Below are 11,174 nucleotides of genomic sequence, written 5' to 3' on the forward strand. Positions count from 1 at the left end.
TCTTTTCATGACTCAACGACAGACAACTCAACGTCTTTTTTGCATCATACGTTGAGGATGGTAGATTGTGATTATCTGGAAGCATATCCCCAAAATCCGTTAGTAGATCTGAAAATAAAGCATCACTCATCCCATGCATTGCTTTGGTGTTGTATAATTTTACAAGTGCACTCAACTTTGTGTAACATGTACATCCATTGTACAAAGGTTTCTCTGCTTCCTCCAAAAATTTCATAAACGCTTCTGGATTTTCTGTATAATTATCATATGCTGCCTCACACATATTAGCGGTTTCAAAGTCGTCATTATAATCACCAATTGGCTCCTGGTTGGTGCTTAAATTCATTCTATCATTTTCGGCAGACTCGCCATGCCAAATCCAAGTCATATAATTCTGACTAAAACCATGGAAATAAAGATGCTCTCGAATGGACGTAATTGGTCCTTTCTTCAGATTTTTACATTTGCAACAAGGACAATGAATTAAATTCGAGTCAATATGGGGATTTTGTAAACAACCGCTAATGAACTGTTCCACACCCTCCTCATATTGTTTCGACCTTCTATCAGAGTGAATCCAAGATTTATCCATAATTAACAACTTACCTTCAACAAAGAATTAAATAAAGATAAGTTATAATAAAACATAATTAAAAATTTTAATTACATGACAATCATTTAGTGATTTTCACTTCAAACACTAGTTACTGCGACTCTCCAACCAATATAAATTGTGAAATTATATTCGATTAAAATACAATAAATAGATTAAATATTGCAACATTGATTTAAAAAATAAAAAATAGTGAAAGACACATTGTCCTTTAATTTGGATGGATTCAGTATCATAAAAAATGAAATTCCTGACGCAAACAATGAATCATCATATAATCAAAATATTGAAAGCACAGGGATAAAATATGCGATCAGGTTTAATTTCAAAGCACATTAAAACTCCACCAAAGCAGAACAAGTTCTAAAAATACCTGATTTTGTTGCGGCAGTGAAGTTTGCTGCTTATACAAGTTTCGTAGTCTTTTAAATTCTCTTTTGAGCCCTTAATGCTCCACTACAAAAGCATCCAGAAAGTTAAAATCAGATTCCATAAAAACTTGTTAAATGTGTAGTGCAAGAATCCATGTTCAGATTTGTTAGATTCAGGTGCGAGCGAGAAGAGCTAGTATGCTACTTTCAAGTTCAGCAATATATATTGTATACCAGCTAAATTTATTTCAGCAAATTTGTAAAGATTTCTAGCAACTGAAATGGTTTTCTTGTTTCCTAGGAGCATCGCTGTGAAAAAACTGTCATAGGTGCGGCTTCGTAGCCTCATCAAGTCATCATTTTTTATTTTTTCAAGCTAAAGTACCAACAAATTCAGTAAGTCACAGATACATAATAGATTTTATTTTCTGTTCAGTTTCTCATGCATGATTTAAAGATATATAGCTATATTACCTTCAATTCTTTTTCAGTGGCTATATCGTGAGATAGTAGAAGCTTTCTAATTATTTCAATAGGATCACCAGTATCTCAATTGAGAGAATTTTTCCCACCATAAAATAGTAATTGTATATTAAAAAACAACTAAATGTTAAATGATCCGTGAGAAACACGATATGCACCAGAAATTTTGTTGTCAACATGTGATTAACCACAGTTGCAAAATTTTGTGACTTTTTCTTTTCAGTATGTTTTGAATAAAAGAATTAAGAAGTTACATATCAATATACCACTGTTTGTGTTTAGGAAGTAAATTTTTGCAACAGCTTGAACACTGAACCCCGAAAAATCTGGATTAACATATGAACCCAAAGAATGAATTTTAGAATTCAATTGATAAAATCCATGTGGTGAATAGAGATATTAAAAAAACATAGTAAGAACCCCGGAAGTTGCTTATTTGTGATAGCCAAAACAGCATGAACACGAACAATCAGTTTGAAGCAAAGTACTGATACGTATGTACAATGTTATATCAAACCACAATGGCTAGAAATCGATAAAACATGATTATTGAACCAAAAATTTTTTGGCTCCAGATTTTTAAATAGTTACAAAGCAAGCAAATTATGATACAGTTTTTTAAAAAATAAAAAAGATTCATGGATATAACTCCAGAATACCAAAGTTCCGTGTGGTTCAAAATTTTTTTTTGATTCAAGTGGGTTTTTGCGGCAGTGAAGTTTTTACCTCGTGGTTCAAAATAATACCAAAGGTGCATTTTTACCTCGTCCGTATTATTACCGAAGTCGATTGTTATATTTTACTTCGCAATTACTAATTGGCAAAGTAAAATGTGACGAAGTAAAAAGCACAAAATACCTGTTGTTGTTGCGGCAGTGAAGTTTCCTGCTTATACAAGTTTCGTAGTCTTTTAACTTCTCTCTTAAGAACTTAGAGCTCCACTGCATAAAATTCCAGAAAGTAAAAATCAGATTCCATCAAAGAACTTGTCGAATGTGTAGTGCAAGAATCCATGTTCAGATTTGTTAGATCCAGGTGCGAGCGAGTAGAGCTAGGATGCTACTTTCAAGTTCAGCTATATATTGTATACCAGCTAAATTTATTTCAACAAATTTGCAAAGATTTCTAGCATGAAAATATCCAACTATAGAATTTATACTTTGTTTTTCTACTTATCATTTTTGTTAATTAACTAAAGTATTCTCATCCAAATACAGCACAATAAAAACATGTTAAATCGCAATGGATATCATTTTCCTCCAAAAACAAAAGGACAAGTGCTACTACAACATCAAGTATATATATCAAGTACTGTGGTGCGCACGATTCATTTATCAATGTCTCTTGTTAAGGATTTTAGAAGCTTCTGTATATATTATTACTCAAGCTTCTGTAGGAATGGAATGGTAGGGCAGGCAAAATGTAGGCAAGAATAAATTATATAATTAGTGAGTGGAGAAATATATATAGCTCAAATACGAGATGATTGATTAATGTATATCAGCTGAATAGCATAGGAATGTTGATTTCTTGCCCCGGAAACCAAACACTACTTCTTCTCCCTTATCATCTGTCAGTACAAATACAAACACTCAAATTACACCTCGATTTGATCTTTCATCTCCCACTGTTTTTAACCTTTGCCCCTTTCCTTAGCTTCTGATCTATAACATAAGCAACAAAGCTTTGCTTCACTCTTTCTTTCTCTCTCTCTTTCTAGTTTGCCAGTAAATGGCAGTGGCTCAGTGTCAGTGCAAGAAAAAAAGGGCGAGAGTTTTCATTTGGAAGGTAAAAGCTTTTGCTCGATAACCCTCTAAAATAAATACACTCAATCTTGCCCCTTCCATGAACACACACACATAGTGGTGTCTCTTTCTCCCCTGCAAAACACAGCGTGCACTCTGCAAAAAACTCTCTCTCCTCAATATTCATCAGTGAGTTCCTTTCTTTAACTCATTTTGTTGTGTCTGTGCAGAGGCAGCGGAAGAAGGGAGATTTTTAATTCTTGTGTTTGTGTGTGTGTGTAAATTAAAGAACCGGAAGGAAACATAAAAACACTAAAAACCCATTTCCAAAGGATAAAGATAACCTGGGCAGGCTACTTTCTCATACCCATATCATATCCAAGACCCCAAAGATTTTGAAAACCCACCCCACCCCTTCATCCACTAATCACTACAGACTCTACCAACACTGTTTGGGATTTTCTGATAAAAAAGCTGAAACCTTTAACATAAAACTCGGGAGGGAATTGCGTGAGATATAACACAAAAGATGGCTTGATGAACTAGAAGAATATTTAAAACTCGAATCAACAGAGAAACCCAATTGACGTTTAAAAAAAAGGAAACATTGGCATATCTTTGTAGTTTTCTGGATCGAAAGACAAGTAAAACGCAAAGAAAAAAGGAAAACCCAAATTTATGTTCAAAAAAGGGCATCGTATTCATGTAAAAAAAGAAGAAAGAAAACATCTTCCAAAACATGTAAACCCTAAATTGAAACCAAAACAGAGAGATTCGGACCTTTTGCTTCCGAAATATGGCGTTGGCGTCCGTTCCCGGCGGTGGTTGATGGTGGGCGGCTGAAGAAGAGAAAGGGATCGAGCAGGGTTTCTTTTCCCGCAATGAAGAAGAAAGGGGATCGATCGTGTTTTGTGATGTATATTTTACCAAGTGTTGAAAAAGTTAGAAAGAAAAGTCATTGGAGTTAATATTTTTAATCCGGTTCATCCTTTTACTACATCAATTATAATTACAAATTTTAATTTATTACTTTTTACTTCATCAATTATAGTATGCTGAAGTAAAATACTATCCAAAATTATTAGTGAAGCCCAGGTTTTTTAAGTACCGAAGTAGAAGGTGCGTTTTTACTTCGTTCGTGTTATTAGAGAAGTTGATTGTCACATTTTACTTCGTAATTATTAATTGGCGAAGTAAATAATGGCGAAGTAAAAAAGCGAAAATTCTACTAGTGACAATTTGGTATCAGAGCAGTTCGCTCTGGGTTTTCTTGAAACATTCATGCATACTCGCCACGACTCCAACGCTCCGTCTTCATGTCTGTAAGTTATGATGTTTATTCGATTATGTGTATGATAATGCGATGAGATATTGTATACATGTTATATGTTAAAGTATATTTACGTATTGAATGGTGACTGAGCGGTGTGGATAATATTGGACTTTAGGACTATGGCATCACGTAGGGGAAATAACACCAATGCCAACGCCAATGCCGCTAACAACAACCATAATGATTGTGGGCTAGATAGTGAGAACAATCAAAACAACCAGTTTTTGGCGGGATTAACTGCTCTGCTTCAAGAGCAAAGTCGTGCTCAGGGAGCTCAAATCCAACAGTTGCTTCAAGCCAAGACAGCTAATGCCGGAAATAACCATCCTGCGGCTAATCAAAACCCTATCTACAAAAGGTTCTTAGAGTTAGGACCACCTGAGTTCAAAGGAGAAATTTATTGATTTCTCATATTAATGCATCTTGAAGATCAAATAGTGACATCGCATGTGCTACTAGGAAACCAAGTAACCTAAATCACATCGAGTACTCTGGCCAGAGATTTGTCACACTAATATCTCCTCAGATCGCATAGGATATCCACACTCGCAAGTATGTGGTGAATCCTTGACAACAAAGCATCGACTTCTATATGTGTCGTAACTGTACCCAATCCCGACACCTGATGACCCCAATAGAGTCGGTAAACGAGTCAAAGTACAGTACTAGCATATAAAGTCTCAATGATGTTTCAAGTAATAAGGACTAATGGTGTACAACCAAAACCGCAGACTTTATCCACTCGATAAGTGATAACCACTTGGAAAGTCCGAATAGGGTAGTTCGATCATTCATCATATGAATATCCATTTGCATGCTTTGAACATCTCCATGTTCATTACCAATGAAACGTGGTACTTGGCATCACAAATGCTAGTCTCAATCTCGAGCGATCCTTATCCTTATTTGCGGACGGCTCAATTGACTAGGAACTGTTTATATTATACAGTGACTATAAGATGTGTTTCATAATAGTGATCTCTCTTTATTCACTATCTCATCTTACTTACACTATAGTATATTCAAGGTCTTTATCAAAACAGCAATAGTATATCACAATATAACAATATGAAGAAAGATAAAGAAAATGCCATTAATGAATATAAATTATATTAAACAAATATTGTTTATACATAGAGTCATAAAAGCCCTTTAGCCACAAGTTGGCTAACTGGGCACCCACTCTTTCAATCTCCCACTTGCCCTAAAGCCAACTAGTTATACTACGTAATCCCATTGTTTCGCGATGTTTGTCAAACAATGGTCCTGGCAAGGGCTTAGTAAGTGGATCAGCGATATTGTCTGTAGAGGCCACTCTTTCGACAGTGATGTCTCCTCTTTCTACGATCTCCCGGATGATGTTGTATTTCCTGAGCAACGGCACCCGTGTTGTCACAGTACACCGGGATTGGACCAACAGCTTCAGGAATTACACCAAACTCTTGGATAAATTTCCTTATCCAAACCGCCTCTTTATCCACAGCTGATGCTGCAATGTATTCTGCCTCAGTGGTGGAATCCGCTGTGGTGTCCTGCTTAGAACTTTTCCAAGAGACAGCACCGCCATTGAGCACGAATACAAATCCAGAGGTTGACTTCGAGTCATCCACGTCACATTGGAAATGTAGTGACCCTTACCCGGGTCACCTACTAAACAGAACTTAGACATGCAATTAACTTAATTAAACAGATATCAGAATAAAACTGCGGAATCCATAAACAAAATATACAATCCCAAATAAAGGAATCTGTAATTTATCCAATAATATACAACCAAATCGAATAGCTGTATAAACCCAAAACAACAGTTATAAAACCTAAGCGAAGCTCCAGCTGGCCAACCACTGACTAGCCCCTCCTGGATCCACCCTCCTCGTCCAATCGCAAACCTGCCCCATGGAATAGGGTGTCCAGAAAAAATACAGAGTACGAGACGTGAGCATAAAACGCTCAGTGCGAGAGTATGAGTATACATGCATGCAAAGTGAACTCCCTAAGGACTCGAGGTCAAGGATCAGATAACAGAGACAGACCGGGCCCTGGTATGTAGCACGCTGTGCCGTCGCTTCAGGAGGTGGCTCCCATATCGAGATAACCGTGGATACGCCGGACCCAAATCGATGGAAGTCCATCCACTAACAGGATAGGGTACAACCCTATTAACAGACATCTCGAAAGAGATACAACAAGATGCAAATGAATGCAGCATAATATCATGGCATATAAATCATGCAGTCACATAATACATGCATACACAGTCAGGATATCTCAAACAGTACTTTCGTACCTCAAAACAGTGCAAGCTCTACCAACTCTAGGTCCATGCCTATAGTCTGCCCTACACTGCCAAATGATACTACTATCATTAAAGTGCTCTAAAAGCCTTAACTAAGCTATTGAATACTCCTAAATATTTATAGGAAGCAAAAGCTATACCTTCGTCCGTCATTAGCCCTTTGATGTCGATGCCTCCAGAACTTGGGCACAACTCCGCTACGACTACCGAACGCCTCGCCGACCTCCGGACCAAGCCTAAGAAGACTAGAACAGCTCCAAAAGGACTAGAATGAAAAGGAGAACTCGGAATTGGCAAATGAAAGTGAAGCCTCGGCCTTCTATTTATAGACAATGATCGGAACTTCCGATCCTTGATCGGAACGTCCGAACCTCGATCGGAACGTCCGATCCTGCCATCGGAGCTTCCGAAGATCCTGATCTGCCACGTGTCAAAATATCACTAGCTAACTCCGGATAGGGGTGATCGGAGCTTCCGGTCCTGATCGGAGCTTCCGATCTTGCCACACATCATGCCTGACGTAATATTGATCGGAGCTTCCGATCCTGTTCGGAGCTTCCGATCCTGATCGGTGCTTCCGATCTCACCTTCGGAGCTTCCGAACTCTACCCAAGTAATTATGATTAATCCCTTAATTACTGATTTTGGTTACGGGCTACTACATTCTCCCCCACTTAAGATATTTCGTCCTCGAAATCAGATCTTAAGTACCGAATGCAAAATACAAAAATCAGAAACATTCTTTATTCAAATCAAACGTTTACAGAGTTTGCAACTGAATACAACTTAAAGAATATTTTAAAAACAACTCAGGATGGTCTTTACGCATCCTGTCCTCAAGCTCCCAAGTAGCTTCCTCAGTGCCTCGGCGCTGCCACTGAACTAAAACCAAAGGAATGACTTTGTTCCGTAAAACCCTATCTTTATAATCCATGATACGAAGAGGTTTCTCAACATAAGTCAAATCCTTGTCTACCTGAACCTCAGACCGCTGCAGAATATGAGATTCATCCGCCACATACCGTCGCAACAGAGATACGTGGAACACGTCGTGAATACTGGATAGATGCAGTGACAAATCTAGTCGATAAGCCAAATCGCCAATGCTCTCCAAGATCTCAAACGGACCGATAAATCTGGGAGACAACTTGCCCTTAAGGCCAAATCTGAGAATCTTGCGGAAAGGTGACACTCTCAAGAACACTTTCTCCCCAACCTCGAACTGCAAAGGCCTACGCTTGATAATAGCATAGCTGGCCTGACGATCCTGTGCAGTCTTAATCCGTTTCTTGATTTGATCAACAATATCTATCGCCTGCTGGATAAACGCCGGTCCCTCAGCCTGTCTCTCCCCCACTTCTTCCCAGAAGAGTGGAGTACGACAACGTCGTCCATACAACGCCTCAAAAGGTGCCATCCCAATACTAGTGTGATAGCTGTTGTTGTAAGCGAACTCGATCAACGGCAAATGATCCTGCCAGGCTGAACCAAAATTCATGACGCACGCTCTAAGCATATCTTCTAAAGTACGGATAGTGCGCTCTGACTGACCATCAGTCTCCGGATGATAGGCTGTACTCAAACTGAGAGTAGTACCCATCGCACGCTGAACACTCCCCTAGAATCTAGAAGTAAACCTGGGGTCCCGATCGCTGACAATGCTCACAGGCACTCCATGAAGTCGGACGACCTCCTGAATGTACATCCGTGCCATGCGATCCACAGAGTAATCTCGGCTATAGGCAATAAAATGCGCTGACTTGGTGAGTCGGTCCACCACAACCCAGATAGCATCACAGTTCTTCGGGGATACCGATAAATGGGTCACAAAGTCCATAGTGATAAACTCTCATTTTCATTCAGGAATAGGCAGACTGTGAAGCAATCCTCCAGGTCGTCGGTGCTCTGCCTTGACCTGTTGACACACCAAACATCTCGAAACAAACTGATAAACACTGCGTTTCACTCCCTTCCACCAGAAACGAGTACGTAGATCCTTGTACATCTTGTTGCTCCCAGGATGAATACTCAACTTAGTGCGATGCGCCTGAGACAAAATCTCCTCTCGCAACTCTTCATCCTGCGGAATCACAAGCCTACCAGACAAACACAGAAAGCCATCTGACAGATAATGAAATCCAGACGAGCTACCCTCGTTAGCTAGACGAGCTAAACGCTGGGTCTTCGAATCAGACATCTGAGCATCTCGGATCCGCGAATACAAGGCTGGCTCAGATAATATCGCAAACATCTAGATACTCTGCATACCTTTCTTATGCTTGAAGGTATAACCTGAAGTACAATAGTCACTGATCGCACTAGACATCGAACAAGTCTGAAGTGCGGATAGTCGCACCTTGCGACTCAAAGTATCAGCGGTGAGATTAGCAGCTCCCGGATGGTACTTAATCTCGCAATCATAGTCCTTAAGCAAATCCATCCAACGTTTTTGCCTCATGTTCAACTCCTCCTGAGAGAACAAATACTTGAGACTCTTATGGTCGGTGAAGATCTCAAATTTCTCGCCATACAGATAATGACGCAAGATCTTCAAAGCGAACACAATGGCTGCCAATTCCAAATCATGGACTGGGTAGTTGTCCTCGTGAAGCTTCAGCTGTCTAGAAGCGTATGCGATCACATGCCCATTCTGAGTCAGGACACAGCCTAACCCCTGAAGAGAAGCGTCCTTGTAAACTACATACCCTCCAGATCCTGACGATAATGCCAACACCGGCGCAGAAGTCAACCGCCGTCGAAGCTCAAGGAAATTCTCCTCACACTCGGAGGACCACTCAAAATCCACACCCTTGCGGGTAAGCTGCGTCAACGGTCGAGCTAACTGAGAGAAGTTCAGAATGAAGCGAAGATAATACCCTGCTAGACCCAGAAAACTACGGATCTCAGCAACTGTCGTCGGACGGGACCAATTAAGTACTGCTTCAATCTTGCTTGGATCAACAGAAATCCCTTCCCTGGATATGATATGGCCAAGAAAGACCACTCTATCCATCCAGAACTCACACTTACTCAGCTTAGCGTACAACTGCTCATCTCGAAGAGTCTGCAGTACCAACCGCAAGTGAGAAACATGCTCTTCCGTATTACGTGAATACACCAAGATGTCATCAATGAAAACCACGACAAACTTGTCCAAATACCCCCTGAAGACACGGTTCATCAGATCCATGAATATAGCCGGCGCATTAGTCAAACCAAATGGCATCACTAGGAACTCGTAATGCCCATAGCGAGTACGGAATGCAGTCTTGGCTACGTCCTGATCACGGACTCTCAACTGATGATACCCAGATCTCAAGTCAATCTTGGAGTAAACTGACGTGCCCTGCAGCTGATCAAACAAGTCATCAATACGAGGCAACGGATACTTGTTCTTCACAGTGACTCGGTTCAGCTGCCGATAGTCAATGCACAGCCGCATCGACTCATCCTTCTTCTTCACGAAGAGAACAGGAGCTCCCCAAGGAGATACACTAGTATGAATGTACCCCTTGTCCAAAAGATCCTGTAGCTGATTCTTCAACTCACGCATCTCTGACGGAGCCAGACGATACGGTGCTCTAGAAATAGGCGAAGTATCCGGCATCAACTCTATGCCAAACTTGACTTCCCTAGCAGGAGGAAAACCCGGAATCTCATCAGGAAACACATCTGGAAATTCATCCACAACAGGAATGCTCTCTATCCCAAAACTCTCAGCGGACAAATCAACTGCATAGATAAGGTAGCCTTCCCCGCCAGACTCCAGAGCTCGACAGGCTCTCAAAGCTGATACCAAAGGCATCGGGGGTCGCGCTCCCTCACCATAGAAAAACCAGCTCTCGCTCCCCTCCGGATGAAAGCGTACTAATCTCTGATAGCAGTCCACTGAAGCTCGATAGGTAGTCAACATATCTATTCCCAGAATGCAATCAAAGTAGTCCATCGCCAGGACCATGAGATTCGCTAACAGAATGTTCCCTTCGAACTCTAAAGGGCAACCCATCACTAGACGCTTAGCCAAAGCAGATTGGCCTCGGGGTAGAAACAGACATCACTACGTCTAGTGCAATGCATGGTAACTTATGCCTCTTAACAAAACGTGCAGAAATGAAGGAATGAGATGCACCAGTGTCAATAAGTACAAGAGAAGGTATACCATAAAGCAGAAATGTACCTGCGATGACTTTCTCATTCTCCTCCACAGCCTGATCATGTCTCAGGGCAAACACCTGGCCAGAAGCTCGTGGCCTCAAATGAGAACTCCCAGCAGACTGTCCCTGCGACCTCTGCTGAACGGTGTCCTGAGAACCAGATCCTGAACCAGATCCAG

Source organism: Henckelia pumila, chromosome 3 (assembly GCF_033568475.1).
Source record: "Henckelia pumila isolate YLH828 chromosome 3, ASM3356847v2, whole genome shotgun sequence".
Classification (NCBI taxonomy): domain Eukaryota; kingdom Viridiplantae; phylum Streptophyta; class Magnoliopsida; order Lamiales; family Gesneriaceae; genus Henckelia; species Henckelia pumila.